This window comes from Cyprinus carpio, chromosome A6, assembly GCF_018340385.1.
Source record: "Cyprinus carpio isolate SPL01 chromosome A6, ASM1834038v1, whole genome shotgun sequence".
NCBI lineage: Eukaryota > Metazoa > Chordata > Actinopteri > Cypriniformes > Cyprinidae > Cyprinus > Cyprinus carpio.
In genome coordinates, this window is record NC_056577.1 from 1539140 (window position 1) to 1566607 (window position 27468).

The 27468-nt window shown below is 37.4% G+C and overlaps 1 pseudogene; it reads right to left on the bottom strand.

Annotated features, from left to right (window-relative positions):
- On the bottom strand, positions 1-25589 carry LOC122134605 (annotated as a pseudogene).
- Between the last annotated feature and the right edge of the window lie 1879 nt (positions 25590-27468).

Genomic DNA, 27468 nt, shown 5'->3' on the forward strand with positions numbered 1-27468 from the left:
TTTTTATCATATATGTGAATGTATGCCTTTAAAAGAAAAGAACAGTAAGCTGATTGCTCGTCTGTTAATATTAGTCAAAGTGTTGATTTCGTCTTTGTCCTCTCTTCTCATTAAGATACATGTTGACATAGGAAGTCAGCAGGTCATCCATTTTATAGCCCTTATGAACACAGGATAAAATTCTATTATTTTAAGATCTGAAAAAATTATCCTTTAAAATGACAAAAAAAAAATATTTTTATATATATTTATAATCGCACACACACACAAAAAACACACTACTGGTATATTATTATAATTAACAGAATGGATTTCTATTTTAATATAAATGTAATTTATTCCTGTGATGGCAAAACTGAATTTTCAGAAATCGTTCTAACAGGCTGCTTCAATATTGGAAAGGTTTTGCTGCTTAGTATTTTTGTGAAAATTGTGATTTTCTTTTTTTTTTCAGGATTCTTTGATGAAAAAGCAAGTTCAAAAGAACAGCATTTAGTTGAAATAGAATCTTTAAACATCATAAATGTCTTTTTCACTTTGTCACTTTAATGTCTTTACATCAATTTAATGGATCCTTACTGAAAAAAAGTTCTTTTTTTTTCATTGATAATAATTGGCTGCTAAATAGCCAAATCTGTGTCACTTACCAGGGAAGTTTCACACAGGATTTTGTTCCCTCTGACAAGATTCCTACAGTCATATGGAAGTATGTGCTTCCACTGCACCAGTTTTGCAATCTTATTATATGGATGCACTGCCAGAATGTCCTTAAACAGAAGGTGAATTCACTTAGTTTAACAAAATTAAAAGTAGAGACAGAGTTATGATACATGATTCATATTTTAAGTAGATTCAAGCTTACACTCGTCTGAGGTGTTTATATAAAATGTTGTTTAGGGAAATGACATGCTAAGCAGTTAAAATGAGGCAAAAAGAGTTATCGATTGATGATACCTTTGTTTTGGGGTGAATGATAGTGATGCCCTGTTTACTGATGGCAATCCTTACAATGTCAGGGAATTGGGCTCTGATGTTTGCTGTAAAATCAAGATTCATCTTATACACTGTTTTTAAGTGATGTTTGAAAATTCTTATTGTGCTACAGACTCAAATTGCTTACTTTCACATCAAAAAAGGCACAGCCAAATGTGGGCCATTTATAGATAATCTTTAAAAAGCCAATCATTGCCTGCTCCACAGTCGTGCCTGTTTGCTTGTTGTACTCAGCAAAAATGTGCTGTTGAAAAATGGTTATGTACAAGACACACTTTAGAAGCACAATATTTCGTACACACTGCACACAAATGCACAGAATTGCAGGGTACTGAAACAGACCTTTTTCCATTCATCAGCAGACATGGCTTTAAGCTGGTCATTAGGCACCAGGTCTTTCAGCATCCTAGGAATCATGGGAAACTGACTTTTATCATTGTCCACTTTCACTCTGAATAATAGAGCGCCGAGCATCACCATTTCTTCTTTGGTACAACGATGATAACCTCTTAAGTACTTGGGCAACTCCTAGACAGTGTAAGAAATATGGAAAATTACCATATAAAGTTCCTCAATGCTTACAAGGAAGCTATTTTGAAAATTTTACAAATATTTTTAAGAACATGGCACAGATTGCCAGTTACCTGTGGGTAATGGAAGATGAGATCCGCCTCCACATCTCTACCAGGGACAATGCTGAACCATAGCTTTCTCATAAAGTAAACTGTGTAAGACACATTCACTGGACTGCCTGCTGTTTAAAACAGTATAAGCATTAGCAGTTGTTTTGAATTTGACTAATGTAATTTGCCACGAAAATGACTGAAAAGGCATGCCAGGCCATTAGTAAAAGAAAAGAAACAATATGAACCTTCGCACATACTTATAAACTGAACATGTAATATGCATGCACATGATGCCACCATTTTCACAAATTTCCATTTTGGTAGTTTACCCGCGGTGATGATAAAGGGTGTAGTTTTCAAAAACAAAAGTTTCAGGCCCCAAAAATGCCATTGTTGTGTAAATGAAAGTTCAAAAAGCAGTTTTTAGTTGAAAATTGTGTCGTGTAAACACCCCTTTAATCGGTGAAAACCTAATAAATTTTTTCACCAAAATTGAAACAGATTTACCCCTGATTCACTCTCTTTGCTCTCCTGGACCAGTCAGTAATCTGTCTCAGAATGTCAAAGATGTAGTCAGTTTCATTCAGACTCAGAACCTGACAGAAAGAAAATCCTAGATTAGCATACTGACAAAGGCTTTGTAAAAAATGCAGCTGTAAATTAGTGAAAGGACATGACAAAGGACCATTTGCAGAGCTGTAACAAACTGTAGACACACCGTGGAGGCAATAAAGATATTTAACAATATATTATTTCTTAAATAGTCACTTCTTAAACTATTGGTTTAAGATCCCTGAATACTGCCATGGTAGCGTATTCATGGTATGCGTACAAACCTTATCAGGAGTTTTCACGAGAGAGGCTGAAACCGTCAGCTGAGGACAACATGAGTTTATTAGCAATGGTCTGGACCAGGTCTTTTATCTTGGTGTTGGTTGTCACCTCAAAAATCTGTCCAGTTGTGTGAGAAAAAAGAACACTGGATTGACATTCCATGAGAAAATGCATGATTTACATTGGCAGCAAAATGACTGTAGATTTCATGTTCATTTAGCTGCATTTCGAACATTTAAAGTATTATTGATGTGCAAACCACTAGTGTATTGCTCCAAAAAAACAACAACAGCAACAATAAAACAATAAATAAATACATAAAAAAGAAAAAAAAAATTTATGGCCCACTGGTCCGGGGTAAATAAATAGGGGTCTTAGGCCATTTGACAGAATGGTTAGTTGCCATTCTGGGTGTGTGCTGCGTTACCACTGAAAATGTTGCATTTATTAATTTTGTACAGTGGGTATAGAAAAGAATCACCCCCTTTAATATAATCACATTTGTTGCTTTGTAGTCTGAAATGAAGACGGACAGATTTTTTGTTTAATCCAGCTGTATTTACTTACAACTTATAACATCCATGTGAAAGATAAAACACCAACACAAGAACAACAACAAAAAATGAATCACTGAGTTTGAGAAGAAAGATCACTCCCTTGGGTCAGTATTGTGTTGAACCAATTTTTGCTTTAATTACAGCCTTCAGTCTGTTGGGTTTGTCTCTACTAACTTTGCATATTTGCCCACTCTAGTGTTTTTCAATGGGTTTAAGTCTGGGCTCTGACTAGGGCATGCAAGGACACTCAGCTTTTTCTCCTTCAACCACTGTGTGATCTGTTTTGCTGTGTGCTTTGGGTTATTTTCAACCTTCTTCCCATTGACAACTTTCTGGCAGAGGGCGGATTTTCCTCAAGAATTTGAAGGTATTTTGCTCAATCAATTTTTCCTTCTATCCTGACAAGTGCTCCAGTCCCTGCTGCAGAGAAACATCCCAATAACAGGATCTTACCACCTCCATGCTTTACTGTAGGAAGGGAGTTATTTGGATGGTGAGTTGTACTGGATTTCCACCAGTCCTATCGTTTGGTGTTGAGGCCAAATAATTCAATTTTAGTCTCATCTGCTTCAGATTCTTCAAGGTGTGTTTTGGCAAAGCTGAGTCTGACTGCATGTGGCATTTCTTGAAGAGTGGCTTTTTTTCTTGCAACCCTCCCATACAAGCCACATTTGTGGAGAATTTGTATATTGTTTTCACATGAACACAATGACCAATCTTTGTCATAAATTCCTGCAGCTGCTTCAGAGTTGCTGTAGGCCTCTTGGTCGCCTCTCTGACCAGTTTCCTCCTGGCGCTTTCATCCAGTTTGGAGCAACCTCCTGATCCAGGGAGGGTCTGTGTTGTACCAAATACTTTCCACTTATTAATAATAGCGTTCACTGTGCTTCTAGGCAATGTTAAAACCTTCTATTTTTTTTTGGTATCCATCTCCTGCCTGTCCACAACTTTATCCGGGGGATCTTTTGACAGTGACTTGCCACCCATACAGTAGTTGATTGTTTACTTCAGTTGCACTATCAAGGACTGAAATGCTCCAGGAAAGCTCTTTTCATGCCAAACTAATCAAAATGACCACAGCTGATCACAGTTCAAAAGTCAGATGGCTTTGTGTTTCATTAAGAAGTTGATTAGCTACACCTGATTGAGTTTACAAATCATTTTTAGGAGGGGGTTATCCTTTTCCAACTCAGTTTCTCTGATTCAGAGAATACAGCTGGATAAAACATAATTGTGTCTGGCTGCAAAGCAATAAAATGTGAATATTTTAAGGGGGTGGGGGGGGGGGGTTTTCTTTTCTATACCCAGTGTACATCTACTTTGTATGACTTGCAAACCAAAATGTTGGGTTTTGGTGATGTATTCCGCATTGCTGTCACCAAAATAATGTTATCTCTAGCTGGTATATGTAGTTCTTTGTTTGAAATTACAAAAATGTCTTGAAAACATCAGTCAGCATGGATTAAAACTACAAAGGAATCAGTAGTGTTTACATTCTATGCCACTGTTTTAAAAGTGTCATAATTTCGAGCTTTTAATATAATAATATAAAAATGCATTGCTGGTGGGGCCAAATTTCTGTTTTAAAAAATAGTGACTAACTCGGGAGCAGGAAAAAAAATGTTGCTCCATGTACTGTGTTGAATTACCTCTTGAGTGTCATTGGGGAAGAAAATTTTGTGGAAGATCTGGGTGCTGTTCTGCTGAATTGCATCAACCTCTACTTGGTGAGGTGGAAGCTTTCTAGGCTCCATTCTAACATAGAAACAATGATAAATGTCATCTTATTATGCACAGTAAACATGTGGCTGTTATTCTATCACGCCAAATCACCAATGTAGTTCTAATGATCTGTGACCCAGCTTTGAGGACTCAGCTCAACTATTGGGCTACAGAAGTGTTTCCAAAATGTGAAAGCCTTTGAACAGTTGTTACAGCAGATGAAGCTGCTGTAAATACTGTACTATCCTATCACTCAGTGCTAACACTTTCCTGGCATTTGACCCAGTCTGGCAAAGTTTAGTGTGCTAAAAGGAGAGGAGTTGCTAACAGTGTGCAACAGTGTGTAACTTTAAAAACCTGAATTACTAAATAATAATTTTTGATTAACTGATATTAAATATTAAAGCATCTTTTATCAAGTGGCCACCATATGCCAAGTTGTTTTAAACATTTAAATAAGCCAAACTTTGTTTCAACATGCTAAACTGTTAGCATCAGCTAATAGGGTGTTTATCTGGTCATGCTTTACAGGAAATCAGTCCAGTAATGTAGCACACATGCTGTTTGAGATAAGCTCCAATAGGTTATGGCTCTCAGGTAAGCCTGCCAAAGTTCAAAGAGTAAAAAAATATACAAGCTTTATTTCTCATAAGGTTCTAATCAGAGTTTAACCGTGACTTAAACATTAGCTTTTAGTGCTGCTATAACTGAACTCACATGATAGGAAAGCTTAGGAATGTATGATCGATTCATTTAAACTTTAAGTCTGTTCATTCATTGCATTTCCTCCTGTTCTTACACCCCATAAAGCAATGTGATCTCACTTGTAATGATAACAGTTTGGGTTGAAATAAAATGTTTGAACATATGTCTAGAAATGCTGGCCATACCTCCGAGCCGCTTGCATTCTCTGGAGGCAGTCTGTGGCCAATGGCTCTCGTTTGCGTGTCTCAATGAAACGCTGAGCGTGTTTCACCAAAGAGTTACTAGGAGGGAAGAGACCACAACAAAGCCACAACAGCTGCCAGCCCTGTTCCACACTGTACCTGATTGAGAAAGAACATTTTATAAATGTTAACTTACCAGTTATTTATTTATTATACATTAATGCATGTATAAACATAGAGGTAAAATGCGGGAAACAATGAATCAGTTCAATGAACCTGCTGCTTGCTGATTCTCATGCACAGCAGACAGAGAAAATGCTGCATTGAATCAATTATTTGCCTTATTAATTCTATGCAAGCGCAGTCAGCAGTCTCCTAGGTTTTACAAGGTATTATGGTTTCTAACACGAAAGTTTACAATATTTTTTTTTTTTTTTTTTTTTTTTCTGAAATGCCCTTTGCTTATTTAATTTCAAAGTGATAAAACATATTGGCACCTGAAAATGTGAATTATGAATGTTTGGTCCTGCATTGAAAAGAACATTTAGAGATTTCTTGGAACTATATATCAGTGTTCTAAAGCTTCTAGATCTGAAGCCATCTAAACTGAAAATACTGGCAACAGTAAAGCATTACTAGGAAAGATTGTTGAGGTATGAAAAACAAAACAAGTAAAACACATATTAGGTGATCAGACACCACTCTAATATATACTTCAAATTTAATTCCTAAACTCTAAATGATTGAGCTTAAAAAAGAAGCCAATTAAAGCAAAAGAACGCTGATGGATAAAGAAGTTAAAGGTTGCATAGTTTCCCCTCACCGACCGTTATAAAGGGCAGTTGACTTTGGTGCAACTACAATCCCAAAAGGAAAATTGTACAGAACTCTTGTGAAACTGTCTCTGCCACATCTCTGTACCAAGTTCACAAGTGATTACGACTTCAACAGACATGCCTCTTTTTTCATTTATTGATTCCATGTACATTACTATTCAAAAGTTTGGGGTCAGTAAGATTTTTTTAAATTAATACTTTTATTCAACAACAATGCAATAAATTGATCAAACGTGACAGCAAAGACTTTTTATATTAATTAAAATATCTATAAAACACATCTTATTTAGTATATAATGTTAATGTAATAAAAGATTACTATTTCAAATAAATTATGTTCTTTTGATCTTCCAATTCATCAAAAGAATCCTGAAAAAAGTCTATAATAAGAAGAAATAAGAAATGTTTCTTGAGATTTCTGATAGATCTGATAGACAGGAATAGATTCAATTGTTTTAATTATTTTTATTAAATTAGAAAACCATTATTTTAAATAGTAATATTGTACAATATTACTGTTTTTACTGATTTTTTTTATTGAATAAATTTAAATCTTGGTGAGCATAACTTTTTCAAAAACATTCAAACTTTTGTGGTAGTGTGCATTCAAGAGCTTTGAATCTGAGCATGTAGTTTCTGTTTACCGGTTGTTATTGCTGGTCATTTGTTTCATGATCTGGCAGTAGATCTCATCTCTGAGCTCTTCGTTTTCTGCAGGTGGGCCAAAGATCTGGTCTGTGAGTTCCAGGGGGCTCTGGACCTGTCTAGTGGGGTAGTCACCCATATACTTCAGAATAGGTGCACAACATTTAGTCAAGGAATCAGCACTTTTCTTGGTCGTATCCTACCTGGATAAACAGGTTAGCTGGTAAGTCTCATTTGTGGATCATTGCTTATGCAACCCTAAATCAAACTACAACAGCTGCCATGTTCTACAGCTTTATGCATCACTACTTTTAGATATGTATTAATGAAAATGTGAAAGTGACGTGACATACAGTCAAGTATGGTGACCCATACTCAGAATTCGTGCTCTGCATTTAACCCATCCAAAGTGCACACACACAGCAGTGAACACACATCTGGAGAAGTGGGCAGCCATTTATGCAGCGGCGCCCGGGGAGCAGTTGAGGGTTTGGTGCCTTGGTCAAGTCGTGGTATTGCCGGCCCGAGACTCGAACCCACAACCTTAGGGTTAGGAGTCAAACTCTCTAACCACTAGGCCACGACTTCCCCATTAGGTATATATAAGAGGTCAGCTGCTACTGTGGCAATAAGCAATGGTCAAAGATATGATTGCAATAAATGATGACTTAAATGTGTGTGGTAAAGGATATCAGTGAAGGCCTGGCAGGCTAGTGGGCTTAAATCTGGATTGCCCACCAGTCTCTTCAGCAGGGGCTGTCTGATTGGTTTCTCTGGAGTTGGCCCACAGCCTCTCAGGTGCTGCATTCTTAGAGATCACCTGTCTGTTCACATCTTTGATGGGCTGCCTGTGACGATGACAAAAACAACAGGTCATTCATGTTTGCTACTGAAACACTTCAGAATGTAGCATGTTTTACATAAAAGGAATGATAATGTTGTCAAACAGTTGCTGCAAGTACCTGAAATATTCAGCGGAGAAATATTTTAGAGTTGAAGGAGCCACTCTTTCATTGATGGTTCCTTTTACAGTGTTGTCTATGATGGTCTTCCTTTGATCTGGGGACAAGCTGATCAGGCTCTAAAAAAACAGAGCAAAAGTCAGAATGCATTAGCTTATTATCTTTTTCAAAGCAAACACAACTATACACAAATATTCCACAAGCATACAGATCTTAAGAACTTTTAAACTCCACAGGAAAAAAACATTCAAGTTCTCACCAGGACTTCATTTGTCGGTTTCGAAAGAGTTGGAAGAATCAAGACAGCGTCTGCAGGGACTGCGCCGATTTCTCCTGTCCGTTCATTCTTACCCTTCAACCAGCCGCGGGCAACAGAAAACTCATCATCTTTAATGAGGAAGATGAGCTCTGCCTTCTTAAAGCTGAGAAATGTTCGATCATCTTGAAAAACATCCAAACCATTTTTCATTAGACAAAAACAAGTCAAATCATAGACCAAAAAAAAAAGAATGCAGCTTATTTCCTCCACTGACCTTGTCTGTTAACCTCCTGCAGGGCCACAGCATACTGTGAACGTTGTATCAGGCCTGCCAGGAACATGGCTACCAGATCTGAGATGTCAGTGGCCATGACTGCATTCAGTGTGAAGTCTCCTTTCAGAGTCAGCAAACACACACACTTCCTATCTCTGGAGGAGACGACGCAGGGAGAATTCAGAGAATTTACATATTTTGGGAAGGTATCACTCATATTTATTTAATTCAAACCTATAATTGTGAATGACAAGACAACATGATACAAGGCCGTCAAACACCCCACCTGATAGTGTTGACCCCCGGTGAGCTCTGGGTAAGACAGCACCAGGAGATTCTTTTCTCGTTCATCTAGGAATGTTATTCCTGTCGAATTTATGGCACAGAATAAACTTGCTCTTTGGTAGAGGAGGACCTGAATATTGAAATGACACAAATTTAATCTCCTTTTTCAACTTATACAAACGTTTAATGCTCATATTCTTGTGCAAAAGTTGTGGAAATGATAGAATTTGCAATGTCCCAGTACCATTAAGAAAAATGGGGTTGGTAAGAAGTCTGTTATTCTCATCAAGGCTGCATTTAATATTTGATCAAAAATACAGTAAAAACAGAAGTAGTGTGAAATATTAGTACAATTTACAATATCTGCTTTATATTTCTCCAGTCTTTAGCATCACAGAATACTTCCGAAATCTAATATGCTGATTTGCTGCTCAAGAAACATTTATTATTATTAAATGCTGAAAACAGGTGCACTGCCTAAAATGCCTTTTTTCAGGATTCTTTGATAAATAGAAAGTAAAACAACAACAACAGCAACAGCATTTATTTTAAATAGGAAACGGTTGTAACATTATAAATATCTTTTCTGTCACTTTTGATAGTTAAAAGTATTTAAAACTACTACTGCCCCCAGTCTTTTGAACGGTAGTGAACATAATACGTATCTTAGTATACAATGCATACCGGATAACTTGGCAACTTCAAAAAACTTGGAGAATAACATGGACCACTTTTGACGAGCATAGTCAACCAACTCGGCTTTCACTTTATCAGACTTGGTCCGAGAGTTTATTAATGGGCCCTAACAAAAAGAGACAAATGCTTTTAAAAAATGTTGTGGCTTTCAACCAGGTGGACAGCTTTATTACGTTTATTTTAACTTAAGCAATAACAGAAACATCTGCACCTGTGCATGTGCTGTGTTGACCATCTGGATCCACTTTTCTTCTTCTGACTTGGCCTCCAGTAGTTTGGAGTTAATGCACTCCTTAATTACAGTCCTAGTATTCTCCATACTCATGTCTGATCCAAACTGCACATAGAAGTGCTTTGCTACAAGCGCAACATAGTCTTCCTCCTGATACAAACACAAAGGTGATGTGTCTCATTGAATGAATGACATGATGTGGTCCCGTAATGGGATGAGATCACATGATTAGCAAAAAAAAATACTAATTTTATGTCATTAACCCATTTTATCGGACACTCTCGCCCACTGGATAAAGCAATCATGGCTGATTATGAATAAAACCATTCTACAATGGCATTGGTAACAGGAAACTATTGAATTTGCGTTGATGCTGAATCCACGCTTCTAGAAAGTCCAAGTCCATGATGACTGCCGTTTTATTCAGCACAACATAAAATCCCTGAATGCACTCTTGAGTCAATGAATCTATAGAAGTCAATGGGGCCTGAAACCAAGTCTGGTTACTAACATTCTTCAAAATATCTTCTTTTGTGTTCCGTAGAAGAAAGTAAGGCAGTTTTGGAATGACATAAGGGGGAGTAAATGAATTTCCATTTTGAGTCAACTTTCAGGTAAAAATAAGTCACTGCAACACCAATTTGCTATTTAAAGAATTCTAATATTCATTTATGACACTAAATAATGGATATAAACACAACTGATTGTAAAAATGGTCTCAAGCGCACCTTCTCACACTGGTATTCCCCAGTTTTCAGGCCTCTGATGACCTGTCTGTAGATGAGGTCTGTGCTGACGTTATCCTGGTTGCAGTCATGCCAAGGTGCAAAGATTTCTTTACGGAAGTAGAGACGCCAAGGGGCATGTTGCTCCTGCCCACCCTTCTTTTTCACTTCCTGCTCGCACTGAGAGATGGAATCCATCACATGCTCACGGCCACTACCTAGGGACCACACCTAAAAAGAGGGAGCACGACACCATGCCTTAAATTAGTAATAATACTGAAAATCTGACTTGGACTCTTCATCCAGTGCGAGGGTTTCATACCTTTTCATATAAAGCTATGTAAAGCGAGAAGCCAAATGTGTCCTGAAGTTTGACTTTCTGTGAGAGCATTTGGCAGACCTCTTTAGATGTGGAGGCAGAATCGACAGGCATACTGATATTCCTGCCATCCATCATAGTCACTGAGATGACCATGGGTTTCTTGGATTTGGTGGCCTGTAATTAAACAATGAGAGCATGAATTATAGTTGCAAACCTATGGTAGACTTTTGTTACATTTTGCATATATGTACAGGTTGTTCAGTCCAGAAACACTGTATTTGTGAATGTGGCATAATTGTCTTCACCTGGAGCTCTAGCCAGCTGGGAGGCTCTCCACGCACTCCATTGGCAACAGTGCGTCTCAGTCGGTCGGCGCAGTAAGGCGCGTATCCCACAGGACCAAAACGGAGAAAACTTTGCAGGTACTGTAAGGAGGAGAACGGATGAGACAACACGTTCAGGACTACACAATACTGAGACCATTTCAAATGTATTACTCCATAAAAAAAAGTGTGAAATCATGCATCAAAGAGTTTAATAAGGAAGACTGTCGGTTATTCACCTTGATGAAGCGCTCAGTAGGAGGAAAGATCCCCAAACAGATGGACAGGAGGATCCAGCCACGGAAGAAGCTACCACCCGCGGTTTGAGTTTTCCTGGAGCTGCTTACAGATCTGGCAGTAGATTTCATCCCTAACAATAAAAGATATTAAGGACTTAGAAGCAGAAACGTCTTACCACTAAGCAATAGATTACTTATGGTTTTAAATAACAACCTGAGGTCACGTCTGACAATGGCATATCCAACAATGATATGCAACTTTTCAAGAGATGTCATTGGCCGGTCTAGGGTGAGTCCATCTGTGTTCATTTCATCTTCTTCACTAATGGTTTGCACAGTGGGGTGGTTTTGGAAACTTCAGACCCATCCTCTGCCTTTACATGAACAGTTAATGGGTAAAGATCATAAATCATTTATCTGTTTGTTGCATTTAAGAATGACTGTGTGCTGTAATAATACAGTAATGCATTAGCTTTAAATAGTTGTTTTAAAGTTGCTTTTATTTGAACAAATAAGAGTGAACATGTGAAAGGTTCTTAGAAATGTACGCTTTGTATTCATGTTGGTTTCATATGGTTCTGAAAAACTTTCTTCCATTTTCAAGAATAGCTTCAATATTCTCAATACTCTAAAAATGTGGTTTAAAAATCAAGTAAAAATAAAATTTTGTGTGAACGTGTGTGTATCTTAATCATAATTTTGCTAAAACTTTTATATTTGTATGACTATTTTCAAGATAAAAAAAAATAAAAATTATCAACTGATATAAATTCCTGACTTTTGACATTTTACAACCTGAACTAATCTAGTCTTAAACAGGTCAAATTTTTAGATATTTTATAAGACTAAATGACCTTAAGAAAAAGTCTAAATTAATCATTTATTTAAATATATCTATATATATATATATATATATATATATATATATATATATATATAATATATATATATATATATTACTTGGCCTATCTACTCATTTAAATAAATCAAAATTAACGGAAAATAAATAGAGTGTCACATCAGTGCCCAGTTTGCAACATTTGTATGTCTCACCTCTTCTGTTATAACAGATGGTTTCCTACTGGTTCTTCTGTTTGATGGAAGCCCCTCAGGAGCAGTGGAGGTCCTTCTGTTTCGGGGACATTATATCAGTGAAAGTTGAAGTCTTTCTGTTTCTGGGACCCTGCTCTGGTATGGCAGATAGTTTGCGGCTTGAAAGACCATCATCTTGAACCGATCTTCTGTTCCGGGCCAGGATGTCTGTAAAAGTTGAAGATTTTCTGTTGCGGGAAGCCTCTTCTGGAACTGAACTGAGTTTCCTGTTTGGAGTGTTTCTAACATTTCTCATCCTCTGAAAATAATGAGACATCAAAACATTCAGAAGTGTATTCCAAGAAGAGATTTTTTTTTTCTCAAGTTATAACCTTACTAAATGACCTGTATTACTGGTCTTAGCTTACAGTGTGTCCAAGCTGGTTTTTAGTTAGCCTGCCAGCTAGTCTGACCCGCAGTTTTTTTTTCAGTGGCAAACATGTAATGAAAATGAGTTTCCTCACCTGGTCCAGGCCCACCATATGGCTGAGGCGTCTATCCTGTCTGGAGGCCACATCCTTCTGAAGAGAGCGTTCAGCAAAGGCTGGTCCACTTCTCAAGACCCCCTGAGCCTTTGGTTCAGGAAGATCCCCCATAAATCTTAAGATCATCCACCAAACTGTTAGTGAAGCCTACGGAGAAGAAGAAAAGAGCAGTAGTAAGCTCTTATACTCAATGTGACACAGCAGCTTAACAGAAATTGTGCTGTGGAGAAAAGAACATCATAAATCAACCAAAAACAGGTCAAAGTCAACGGTGGCTTTACCTGGACGTCATTCTCGTCCTCATGGTAGAGCAGAGGCTGATGTAGTCTCTGGCGAATGTGTGTGGGTGTGGCAGCACCCTGGAAGTACATGGAAGCAAACTTGGAGAATGAGTACTCATCCAAATCATCATAGTCTTCCTCCGGAATCGCCATCATTGGAGCATCATCCAGATCCACCTCTTCAAGTACTGCTCGCTTTCCCCACATCTCCAAGTCCTAAACACACAAAAATTTGTTGTTTTTATTGTTATTGTTATCCAAACATTAACATTATGCTTTTTTGAGAAGTTTGATGTCTCACCTCAAAGCCCACAGGTGCCTGGCCCTCCTGTCCGCCAACCATGCTAGGCAAAAAGCCAAAGATATCATCCACCATTTCCTGGTCTGTGATGGATTCCAACTGTTCAGCCGCCCCTCTCTTTGTTTTTTCTGCCGCCAGAATTTCGTCAAGCCCTCCTTTGTCTCTCTAGAGCAGCAAGTTCTTCTGCTCTACGGTCCTGAAGTGAGAGGAAAGCCTGCAAACCATGGAGACAGCAACAGATGAAGAAGACATCTAGCTTGGGATATTTAGCAAACTGTCATCTAAACATGGTGATTCTATCCATCAGAAAATGTCCTACTCTCTCTCTTCTTCTTTTTGTAGGGCAGCTTTTCTGGCTAGAGTTCCTCTGGTGTAAGCCTGCAGGAGGATCACTGCCGCTCTCTTTCGTTTCCACTCCTTCCTTGCCAGGCAGCCACGAGTCTGAGCCTGAAGCAGAACGGTTGCTTGTCGCTTCTGTTTAAACTGCCAGGCCAACTGACGAGAGCGTACTTGAGCTCGCAGACGGGCAAAACCCAACTGGACCTGCAGAAAGACACAAAGTGACACATGTACAAGCAAAGACTTGCATCTTTTAGACCAGTCTGGAGTAAGAGGACAACTTACCACTCTGTAAAGTTTTCTGACTTTGTGTCCACGCCAGGTTTTCTGTATGGTCACAGCTGCTCTTTTCTCTTTCTCAGGAACGCTTTCCTGCAAAGTAAGCAAAATGGCTTCTGGTAAACCAGTGTTTGAACATTTTCTCTACACACTTAGGAGATTATCCTCAGTCTTTTACCTGTGTTTATAACCTCTCAGGACTTTCTGAATAAGAAGTGCCTTCTTGTTGAGAGCCTTGTCTCGTGCCAGTTCCAAAACAGTATCATGGAAATCCTGATGCAGATAAGTATCACATTTGAACCGATCTATTTGAAAAATGCTGTAAAGGTACCTGAAAAATTCACTCCAGTACCTTCAAGAACACTTTAGTCTTGCCGATCTTCCAGTCCTCTTCAGTCAGAACGTTCTCACAGATGCTTTTCGGAGCATTTCTTGGCACTCTCCTTTAATATTACAGTGTAATATTAATATTAAAGGTGCAATAATGCAAAAAATACTTATTTTTTACTCATCATCTCCAAAATTAGTGAAACAAGACCGATTTACTTAAGCAGCAATGCTTTCAAGACATTTAAGATTATTTTTAAAGAACATATATTTAATATTCTTTAATAGAAATGTATTTTGTGTCCTAATGTTAGCAGATGCCAACAAGGCAGAAGGGCAAACTGCATTCTCTGATTTGTCAAAAAGGATGGGAAACTGGGTTTCCAAAGAAGATGGGTTTTGGTGGCCACTGATGTGGCTGGTCTAATTCAGTGACTAACTGTCTCACAAGTTAGCAAAACAGCTAAAATCACTTATAGAACCTTCAAAACCTGTTCCAATGTAAACTACAGAAACCACGGCAACACAACACCGAATTTGCATATCTTCATAATTGAAAGCATCTCTCACAGTTTTGGGGTCACAAACACTGGACTTGAGCAGCACACGGTAGCGCTCTAGAAACTCTAGAAACTCATCAAACGTGTGACGAATGGGATAGCCGGCCTTCCTGATGCGGATAGTCTCCATCATTCCAGAGTAACGAAGTTGACGGATGCACAGTTCCCTGTCAAAGAGCTGAAACAAAGATGGGAAAGTGGGTTACTGAAAGAAAAGTGAGGCAATGGACGGAGAAAATGAACTGAACCTACCATAGGCTTCTTGAAGTCATTGGGTTTAATACAGCGAATGAAGAAAGGCTGACAGGCAGTTAGAGTCTTCATTAAAGAGTCCAGAGACTGCCGAAAACTGACCAGATAATGTAGGCACACGCTTCTTTGACTCTGCTGTTTGCTAAAGGAGTTGCAAATAAAAGGTAAGGCAAATTAAAAATTATTTTATCATGGTAAATCAACAGAAGAGTGGAAGCTGTTAATGCCAGTGTACAACACATGTTTGTACCCTATTCGCCTTTAGCTGGTGTTAACATACCCGCAGTGAGTTCTTTGGGGTGAAGATAGCGTGGTTGGAACTAGTTTTTGCCTCTGCGGTGCTGAGCTCATTGTGGAATATTTGTTTCAGTAGCTTATTGGATGATGTTTGCATCAGCTGGATGACATCACTGCTCAGAGCATCTCTGTTCTTCTCAAGGAAACCTATATGCACAGTAAATTTCATAAAACATTTTGGATGTTTAGCTAAAAACGAATGTGAAAGTACGTTGTGATGAGCCTGTATTACCTTTGGTGTCATAGTAGACAACTCCAGCGAAATGTCGGATTCCAAACTGTGTGTCGTGATTATTTTTGGGGGGCATGTAGATGTCCCCCTTCCCATGAAGCTGATTCATTTTGTTAAGCATGGTAGCATCTGTGCCCTAGAAAAAAATTACAATTGTTCATAACTGTATATAAATATTGAAATACAGGATAACTACTTGACTTCTAGATTGTAATTACAGATATACGGACACATCGCATGATTATCAATTATTAAAGGAAAGCCTATATTGAAAATAAAAGCAAATATATTTTATAACCTTAGGGAAGAGACTCTCTTCATCAATAAGAGCGAGAATGTTGAGAGGCTTTATTGCCAGCACATCAAGCGTACGTTGGTTGTCGTTAAATTCAATGCTCTTCCAGATGATGTCTTCACGGGCATATTCCTGTTGTTCAAGCTTGAAGAACACGTGCTTCACAAAGACTGCTGAAGCTGCTCATTGGCACAGTTGATGCAGAGCTGTTCAAAGCTACAGGAATCACATACAAGATTACGATAGATCATGTAGTTCCAAACCCTGTGACCTTTCGAAGAATATCCTTGTTTCCATTTCCATATGATGAAAGTGAATATAAAAGTGGAGTCTTGTGCTACATTAATATATTTTCATTGAAACTCAAATTTGTTGATTTTACAGCCCTAAAATCAATTGGTTGGTCATCAATAGCATCAAACGTCATTGATTCTTATGTGTCTTGCTTTGTGACCAGCTGTCACTAACATTTCAAACTTCCGTGTGACACATGTAATTGGGTAATATTTACCATGAGATCTAAGTAAGGGGGAGTAAGTTTTTCAGAGAACACCACTTCTTCACTTCTTCACATCACTTTCATATGACAAACAGGAGACTTTTAACCACTTTTTTTATTCATTCATTTTCATTAAAAGGAAAAGAGCAGGTTAGATATTGTTAAAAAATCCAATTTCTGTGTTCCACAGAAGACAGAAAGCCATAACGGTTTTGTAATGACATGAAAGACGACATGAATATATTTATATTACAAACCTGTTGCTTTTGAAGTTTTCAAAAGCCGAAAATTTGTCCAACAAACCATCGAAAGTCGGACATGTTTGGGGTCATCAGGAGGAGGTTTGTAAACGTCACTGTTGATTTTCTCCACACATCCACACAAACAGCCTTCCATAGATGGCCTGCACACAGAAAGAAGATGAGAACTCTATATTGGAGTACATTAGATCTAATATAAAACAGTGATTGAAACTACATTTAAGTGCACGACCTTTACAAAGGCGTCTCTGCCATCCACTGCTTGTGCTGAGGTCAGAGGTTTAGACACACCCTCTCCCCTGTTGGTCCTCAAAGAGCGTTGTGTCAAAGCTCCACATCCAGGGCATTTGGGGCCACCTAAAAATAAATGAAATTAAATCAGATCTATGCTCGACAGACAAAATTGGTTTTTGAACATAAGGGTTGTTTTTTTCTAATTACCTCTAATAACTGTGGACGGCCATTTTGAAATGCGTAAGGAGGAGAGAATATCGCAGCCTTCAAGGTTGTTCTTAATGGTTTCTTAAATATGAAAAATGTGAAATAAACGCTTAAATACGAAGGGTTTTCCTTTTGGTTCCAGTTGATGGTCTCTACTACTACTCACCTTCAAAGTCTACATTCCCCAGGTGTAGGATGGCAGCCAGAAGCTTGTTAATTTCCCCACGTGTCATTTTCTGTGAATTGTCAGGATCTTTCATTGCTGAACCGGGAAAGCTGGCGTATTCTTTTATGTCATCCCGTCCTTCGCAAGTAGTGCCTGACCCTATAATACAACATAATTATATTTAAAGTAACGATGATTAGTAGGAAAGTTTACCCAATTTTTTTTAAACGTTTCATCAGCAGTCATCCTCATGTTGTTCCAAATCTGTACATGTACAGTATGACTTTCTTGTAAGGAACACAAAAGCGCTTTATGTTCTTTTTTGTTGCTCAGGAAGAAATTCTTATGATAATTTAAATAACATTAACAAAGTCACTTTATCCTACCGGTGTCCATTCTCATTCCAAAATGACTTTGTTGTAACACATGTAAATACACATGAAAAGTCGGAGAAGTAGTAAAGACTTAGAATATGATGACAATACCCATGGTGAGATAGTTGTATTCTGCAGCATTTCCTAAAAGACAGGATCTTCTTTTTGGTCAGGAGCCATTCCCATGAGCATGCAGTAAAATATATGGTAGTTTTCTCTCTTGTGGAGCCTGTGCCAAAAATACACTATTATTTTATTGGTTTTTACATTTAATTTGCTGTATCTTGACCTGGAAGCTTTCACCCGGTCCGATTATAATCTCAGATCAGGATGGTTTACCGTCGACAAACACGTGATTTCTCAAGCAGGTACGGTTCGATGCGGGCCCCCTCGATTAAACTCCATTTTTTAGTAAAGTGGATGTCAATGTATTTTCCAAAGCCGGCTGAGTTGTCATTGCGGATGGTCTCTTTGCATTACCAAAAAGCTACAAAAATAAGACTTGATGTAAATACTGAAATGTTTATCTGAGGAACTACAAAAATGAGTGATGCAGGGGCATCCTATATGTTTCTTCATGAACAACCATACCTTCTAAGATAGGGTTGGCTTCTAGAATCTGCTGCTCAGTCCAGGAGCGCTGTGACTACTCACTGCAGCGAAAAACAACTGCAGCATGAGTTTGGTACTCTCTGTTTTACCTGCTCCAGACTCCCCACTGACGAACACAACACATACAGACACTCTCAGATCAAATCATACAGATGACGCTAACAAGAATGTACCTATGACAGATGTTGGAGTCGCCCAAATACAGTCCATGTTTGTTCTGGGTGTTTACATGGCTGCCTATAACACAGACACAAATTTGCAATTACAGTACAACATTGCTATGACCTGAAACCCATTCACTCTATAGTGAATATTCTGTTAGTTTCAAAGCCTTTAAAAGGGTATTTTCAATATAATGAAACTGAGGACTGGAGAGTTCAAAAATTGCAATACAATGCAAAATAATAAGTGGTTGAAATTTCAAGGAGAGAGAAATTGTGTGGTTATAGGGTATAGTACACAAGTCATATGGTAAAGCTTTTGCTATGACAAGTTTATAAGGCTCTTTTATCATTTAAGGTACTCTAGATGAAATATCCCTTCACCAGATAAACACTTTTACATTAATAAATAATTGTCCACGATCAAGATAAGGATAAAGAAAGTCAGATAGGTATGCAATGACATGATATTTGTACAAAACCAAAAAAGCTTTCAAATGAAACTACAAAAATGTCAGTTTCACCCAAGTATGAAGGACTGAAAGACCTAATGATGCAGCAATGGTCTTTTGTGGTTACGTCGCATGTTGAAGAAACAGCTGTCTGCGATGGCGAAGACATGTGCGGGGGGAGATCACCCAACCGCCGGTCTGTGTACTCTGCTCCCACCTGATCTGGAGTGTAGATTGGCAGCAGCTGGTAAGGGTTCACCGCCACCAGAATCGACCCTGTGTATGTCTGTCAAAACAAACAAACCAAAAAAGTTGTTTCAAGGTCTTTCACAAAAGATTCCTGTGATGAAAAATCTATTAAGCTGTTGCAGTTGGAAGAATAATCACATTTATAATGAGATCTACAGTATTTATTTGTTCAGTGCGTGAACTGTCCTTGTAACATAGCTGGATTTCAAGTTGGAAGGTTGGATTTATATAATGCGCATGTCACTGTTTTATAACAATATGAAGCGCTCATCAAACTCAGGAACTGGCTGTTTCTATAGAAAAAAATCTTGTTTATTAAACAGGAAGCGGCAAAGAACAGCTGGTGAATGAACTGAAGTTGGGGAATTAAGTGGACAATTTAATCCCTATTCTGGTCTTTTAGCTTCACAAATCTTGAAAGCCACTATTTTAATTCATATATTTCTGTATAGATTTAAATTCATACTGATTAATCTAAGGTGGATGGTTTATACACTCACATAGATTGCTCCTTCTTTGTAGCGCACTAGAAGGTTCCGTAACAGTCCAGCCCTCATTTTAGGTCACCCAGCCGTATCATATCACCACAACCCTTACACTGAGGTGGGATGCATGGGTTTAAGAGCGTTGTCCTTCTTAATCTTGTGCTCCTGGAAATCATGCCATAGAAGATATCAGCTCTACTTCTACAGCCAAGAGCAGAAATGACCAAGACGTGGCTGCATATTACCTTTCCCTTTTTCGTCGATGAGCTGAAGTTGCCCAGTTGTCTGAAGAGTCTGAACTTCCAGCTCCGCTTTGGACGCCCATCACTGCACGTCCACCCACACATAGTCTCCCTAAAAGGGACAAATTCTATTTCAAGATAGGATTAAACCATTAACACTATAAATGTGTATGTTAGAAGAAGACTGATAATATATTTTACTTGAAAATCTTCTTTAAGACAGAATGTTTATACTATGCTGACTTTCTGGACATGGGACCCATGGTAATACATATTATCCTTGGAAGTATAACCATGGTATGATTACAGTAATCATTCTGTATTTTATACCTGCATATGGTCAAATAATAGTGGTACCTGTTACCAATCAGTGCATTCAGTGCATAAGTACAAATACCTGTACTTGTGATATCTATCTTTCATATAATTATTTAATTTAAATGTAATTAATATTTTATATATATATCTATATATATATCTATATATAATATATATATATATATATATATATACTATATATGGGGGGGTATATATATAGTTTATAGGGGGGTATATATAAGTGCTCAATCGTAAACTAAAGGCCAAAAACTTGATTTAGATAAACCTATGACATTATAGTCCATATGGTCCAGTCCACGGCAGGTTTACACATTAAAAAACAAATAAAAAACACATCTAGTCATCTCTAATCTTATTTGTAGAACTCTAGATCTTAAAAACTACAAGCATGGAGCATGCATGTACGTTTCACAGAATAAAAGTAATTATTAATTTGTATTTTAGAGTCTATGAATTAACATCCAGAGATAATCTAGAACAAAAAGTACCAAAAGCATCATGTTATGGATAGCCCTACGTAATTCCTTAAGGTGAAATTCTCCTATCAAATACTTTAAACAATTTACCATTTGCTTAAAAACCACCACTGACTGAGTCCTTCCGTCCCCCAGCCCTGGATATTAGAACAAGAGGGACAAATGTTATGAGCAAATATTGCCAGGGGGAAATATTCATTTTTTAAAACATCAACCATAACAAATCCCAATTGTGAGCTACCCATACCTGTGGATATTCTGTGAAGTCTCCTGATCTAGAAGTAGTTTTTGTTGTTGCTCTTAATTGAAGCCAGAACAAATCCCCTCAGGTTAAGTGTTCAGTCGAAAGAAATGACATGCTCGGAAACAAGTGTTGATGATACTTTGGACTTTGCAAAGAACCCTGACTAACACCATCCACTAATGATAAATACAAGGAAGCTCTGTCCTCCAAATTCAGCAACAAAATGCTATTTTTAGTAAATTTATAAATACCACAAAGGCAGAGTAAAGAATATTAAGAAAACGAAAGCTTCAAAATTAAAGTTCTTTCTACAATGATAACGCTAGGTAAAATTGTAACAGAAAAGGCAGTGTTTTGGCCCTTGCACAGACACACGCAGTGATGTAAATCAGCAATCTACCGAATCAAAATTACGACAGATTACTTCGGAATATTATATAGTTATTATCTGAACACTAGTTTCAGGTTTATGGGGGGGGGGGGGTAAGGGTAATACGGGGGGGTACTCTATAAATATAGTAATATATTTTTTGAAAAAACTAAAATAATGTGAACATTTAAAAAAATAAAAAAAACAAAGAGAGTATGCAAATGTTAGTTTCTTTTTAACAGTAAAGTGCTTTGAACCGAACTTTGGACCCGCGTTGACGAAAATATCCTATGAGCTCTGATCATAACGGGGCAATCAAGTTGTAAATAGCATAGTGTCATAGTTACGCAGGGTGGAGCCATTCTGGAAAGTCATATTTCCATTGGGCAATGCTAAACTTAATTGCAAGAACTCTCACAATAATTAAGAGTTTATCCACGCCGGTGTTTTTTAGGTCACAGGCGGTTTATAGAACAGGTTCACTCAACAGCCTCAAGAATAAACATAATAAAAAATATATATATCTTTTTTAGTTAGAAACCAGGTTAGATCAAATTGTTGGGCACAATCAATGCAGGAATGCTTACTGTCATTTTTTTCACATCATGAAGGTCATTCATTTGTTACAAATTGTAAGAAACACTAAAAAAATACTACCTTTACCTAACATAAATTCAAATACAACTAAGCTATTTTTAAGTGCCATAGTTTGAAATCACATTAAATCTGTCTGCAAACACACAGTTTCTAAGCTTGACTTTTGAGTAAATCATAAAGGGACTACCTAAGTAATTTCGAATGATATGAAAATAGTTTGAATAGCTTTCACAATATTAGAAAACATTGGTTTACATGAACAATGTGGAAAGTGTGTCTAACAATATGCACCAATAATAAAAGCGGGATTTGCAGAGTACTAGTGAAAAAGCAGGCCAGATTTTATGCTGCATATCTGATTTTTCACTGGTTCTGTTGAAGAAAAAGAAGAAGAAAAAAAAGAAAAAAGGGAGATCCCCAACAACTTCCTGTAAGCTCCAAGCCTGGCCATAAAAAAACAATGCCAAGCCGTGATGGGTTGATTCTCAGGTGAACTGCAAAGTACTGATAAAATCATACTTGAACGCACACACCACGGTCATTTTTGGATTAAAGCATATGCAAATGTAAACAATGTGCTGACTACAGCAATCACTATATTCAAAATCTAAAAATCCTGCTTTCCTGCGATTAGTATAGTAGTTTTTCACGCCCTAGTGAAGTCTTGTGAGGTGTGCTATAGTACCAAATGTACGTTACTAAAAACAGGATTCTTTATGTAAATGTATCACCAGTTTTACTCGCAATAGCACCATAATAGTTTAGTTACACACAGAAAAATAATCTTAGAAAGAATGAAAAAAAAAAAAAAAACTTACAAAATAGCCAAATTATTCTCTATTCAAAACCCACAGAACAACATTATATCTGTTAAACAGCACAAAAAAGACGTCGGTGAAAAACGCACATCACTTCCTTATTAGAACAGATTTCTTACAAAGAAACATTTATAAAACATTCCACACATTCTTATAATACAAAATCACTCATAATATACTGATTCTTAATCAAGAACACACATTTGATGCTTAGTACGACCATCATAGCACTATAATTGACGCTTTTTGAATGTTTACAGTGATGAGAAAACCTAGAAGGGTTAGGAGGGCATTTATCCTACAACTAAAATCGTTAGTACTAGACTATTAGCAGCATTATTTTTTTATTAGTGGAATTTTTCTGACTAATGGGGGACATCCTTAACTTCAACTTCTGTAGTTAAACAACAAAAAAAAAAAAAAAAAAATCCCACAGGTTTCACCCATGTTGCAACTGCAACCAACAAACATGGAAAGCTAACACACTCTCTGCGAGCGAGCATTGTGCATGTGTCGCCATCGTAAGTGCTTGGGTGGAAATCCAACTAGATACAGGAGTTACATCGTAGCAAAAGAACAACCACCTTTTCTGATCTCTAAAGTCAATTACGCAGCAAATTAGCATCACCTCTACAACAAAAACAACAAAAATTAAGACACACATGTTTCTTTTAAAATGAAATACTTTAAGAATTTCTTTAGGGGAAAAAAAATAAACCCATTTGTTAACCAGGCTGCCTCATACCCAGTGGGACGGTTTTGACAGTCCACAGTAAGCAAGCAGTTCCTAAAAAACCCCCCTGTTGCAGTTTGATGGTTTACAACCGTCCCTCTCTCTCTTTTCAAGACTGTAAAAGAAAGTAGGATGATTGTACACAGCAACCTGATAAACAATGACAGGTCCAGCTTTTGAGCAGCGCAAAAGTCACTGTGTTTGAATTTGCTGAAGGACAACGATAAACACCTTGGAGTGAGCATCTATACTGCCGATCCTTAGCGCTTTAAACGCATTGGAGCTCTTTTTGGGGGAGTTCCCATTCTTGAAGTAGAGCAGGCCTTACAGGACTCTGTCCTTATGGTCCAGGTACTGTTCATCATGGTGTCACGAGCTTCAGTCAGTCAAAAAAACCTTTTGATCCATCACAAGCTTGCAGCGCTGCATATTGCCCCTGAACAGAGTAGGTCAAAAGGTTCATGCAATTTATTTTCAGTAACAGTTGTTGCTGGTGTTTGGGCCAGATGTTACATGCATAGGTCTTAATTTTTTTTTTGTCAATCAAATTCATTGATGGCTATATCAAGTGGAAGAAAAATTTTGGCCATTATTCCTACTTTTTATTTATTTATGTATAAAACAATACCGTAAATGGACTGCACCGTTGGTGACCGACATGTGTGAGCTTTCTTGAACAAACCTACATTCACGAAGACGCTATTGGTGCTTCCGTTTACTTCTTCACAAAGAACTTTATCTTATACCCCAGAAACAATTGGGAATATATGTAACACACGTTGCACATGTTGGACAATTCTTTGATACTTTTGCATCTTTTCTTAAAAAGACTTGAGGCTGGTCACCCATTCAACTCTCATTATATTAAAGAGCTAGAGGCATTACATTTTTCAAAAAATCCCCTTTTGTGCGTCCCAAAGGTTTATAAAGTCGTCTATGTAGAGTTAGAACAATACCCGGTGAGGTAAATGACTTTGTCCTTTTCCTTTTTTTGATAACATTAGAAGAATCCCTGTTCTTCTGTATTTTCTGAACAGGAATTAGAAAAAAATAAAACACATTTGTTTGTTTTATTTTCATATTTTTAATTTAAAGCGGACCCTTATGTTCTGTTGCATTTTGTTTTCAGGTTAAAAAATGAATATATAGGATGAAGTGTACATATAGGCGGCTTGTATCGATTCAGTGTTTCTCTTTACAAGGTGGTTTTTGGGAATCAACTCGATTCAGAGCATGGTTATTGTAGTTTCCATGGTGGGTAGGCAAATCTTGAGAGGATTCAACTGTGAACTTGTATGAGCTCATTGATGCGGGTTGCAGTATCTCGATGCTCACGCTCCTAAGAGGCGCTCTGCTAATCTGAGTGGATAATGGAGACCTTCCTGCAGGGGTGGTCAGAACGGCTGTATACGTCATGATCCAAGTTACTCTGTCGATCAAACAAGAAAGGAATTCCTTGTTACAAATGTTCACTTATATGACAGCATTAACAAACATCACTTAAACAGCCTGTTAGCATACTATATCATCATATATATATATATATATATATAACATAGTGAAACTTAATTAAGCCAATGTAGAGACTTATGGTGGAAAATGACACCATACAGCTGCAGAACCCACCAGCTGTAGCAAGCTGTGCGGCACAACAGGTGACACTTTCCATGCCCTGAGCTCGACATCTTACTCCTCTCTGATTGGCCATGTCCTGAAGGCTGACTTTCTTATTCCTCTGAGGAGACAGTAGAGAGATGATTTTGGCCTCAAATGACTGTATTCAATACCATATTCATATTAAAAAGAACAACAAGACAAAACACATCTGAGAAAGCAGACAATGTTCAGAAAGTACTTACCTTTGACCGTGATGTCACTGTAACCTCTGGAAATGGTTGATAGGCAGCCTTCCATGGGTTACGGTAGTGGCGCAAAAGGAGGGAGGGGCGGTCTGGGGCGGACTGGTACTAACGAGCACCGTCCTCATCCCTCATCTACCTAATACAATCAATGTCACAATTGTGAACAACTGGGCAACCATTTTGGGGGGTTTACAAATTCACACTGCTAACCAATATCATTAGGAAATTGAAAAAGCATTAAAAATAACATACATCTACGATTACAGATAAATTTTTTAATTTTTTTTGGTTGCAACAAGTAAACTTTTGGAAAGACAACCATGTATGATTCTATTATGATTTTAGACAGTAGTCCAACAATTGTGAAATATTTACAAGTAATTTCTAATGCTAAAGTAGGTAGATCCAAAATAAGATTATCATGTTGAAAAAAAAAAACCTCCCAATATTTTCGGTCTTAATCATGATTCTAAATAATAACCAAAGAAATCCTTACTGATAGGTACTGCCAAGCACTTTTCTTTCTGTATTCTTATACTTCTCTCTGGCTGCTGCTTTTTTTCTGTAGGGATATTTATTTTTAATTTATTATAATGAATTTCTGTGAATACGGTTTCCACGCTCTCTTAAATTTAAATTTGCTATATGTTTTTAATGTTCTGTAAAAAAGACAACTCCTTCTTAATGGAGGCATCAGTATCCCAGTGCTAACTGGTCATTCATTATTAGTACCTGAATAAAGTAATTAAAACATTTTAATAGTTGGTTCTTTATACTGATTTCACATTCATTTGGAGGATTTTCAATGTGAAAATACAATTTGGATTAAACCATTTGATAGTTATTTTCAAAATTCCTTTTACTGTCAGGTACAATTAATCAGGATTACTTACATTGGTGTGATTCAATAATTTGTTTTGGTTTTTGTTTAAACGAGCAAAAGTTTTATCAGAAAGATTTATTAACCATTTAGTGGAATTTTAAATAATCAGCCATTTTCAATGTTTCTGACATTACTGACAATCAGTTTTGTGACTTTTGTTACGTGGGTCAAACTGCATCTATTCAATTCTTTTTTTTATGATTTCCAAAAAAGGTATATATCCATGGATAATCTCACCAATATACCCCTAGGTGGAGACTCGTTGTCTTTCAGGTGCTGTTTCCTGGAGCTCGGCTCTGCGAGCTCTCTCTTCATCTGTGCTGTGTGGTCTCCACCTTCTACGTACCCTCAGTGGAGATCACATGCTGCTGTTTGCGGGGTTGTCTTTCTTGGGAGGAGGCCACGGGTAGAAGGTCTCCGGGTTGAGAAGAATATGGCCAGGGTGGAGGCTGGAGAGGGAGAGGGAAATTTTGTTTTTTTTTTTTTGGGAGCCGGACCCGTCGAAAGGAAGGAGCTAAGGGGCCACTCCAAAAAAAAAAAAAAAAAAAAAAAAAGAGAGAACTTATAAATATATGAAGTACCCAACAAAAAACAGTCCAGCCTTAAAATATTAGCTTTATTCAAAATATATTTTAAACAAGCCATTGTTACATTGCTTGTACTTTCATTTGTTTCTTTCCCAAAAAATAAGCCAGTGTATAAAAAAAATGCAAGAGCACTGGATAAGGACTTGTTCTAAAAATAACACAAAGATCCAAGTTAGGTGATTTTAAATAGAATTTTATATGCAGGTTGCTCTCAGGTTCATTTTCTCCTGTAAAATTCTCTACAGCTGGAGCAAACATCGGTTTACTAAATGCAAATGGGCTGCATCCAAAATACTGTTGCATTCATTTGACTTTCTATGTCGGTGGAATTTTTGGTTTTATTAAAAAAAAAAAAAAAAAAAACTCCAGTGTGAAATGCTCTTTTTTTTTTAATATATATAATTTCACTAGTTTCTCCTATTCTACCCTTTACATTTAGTGTTTCAACATAACATGATAGA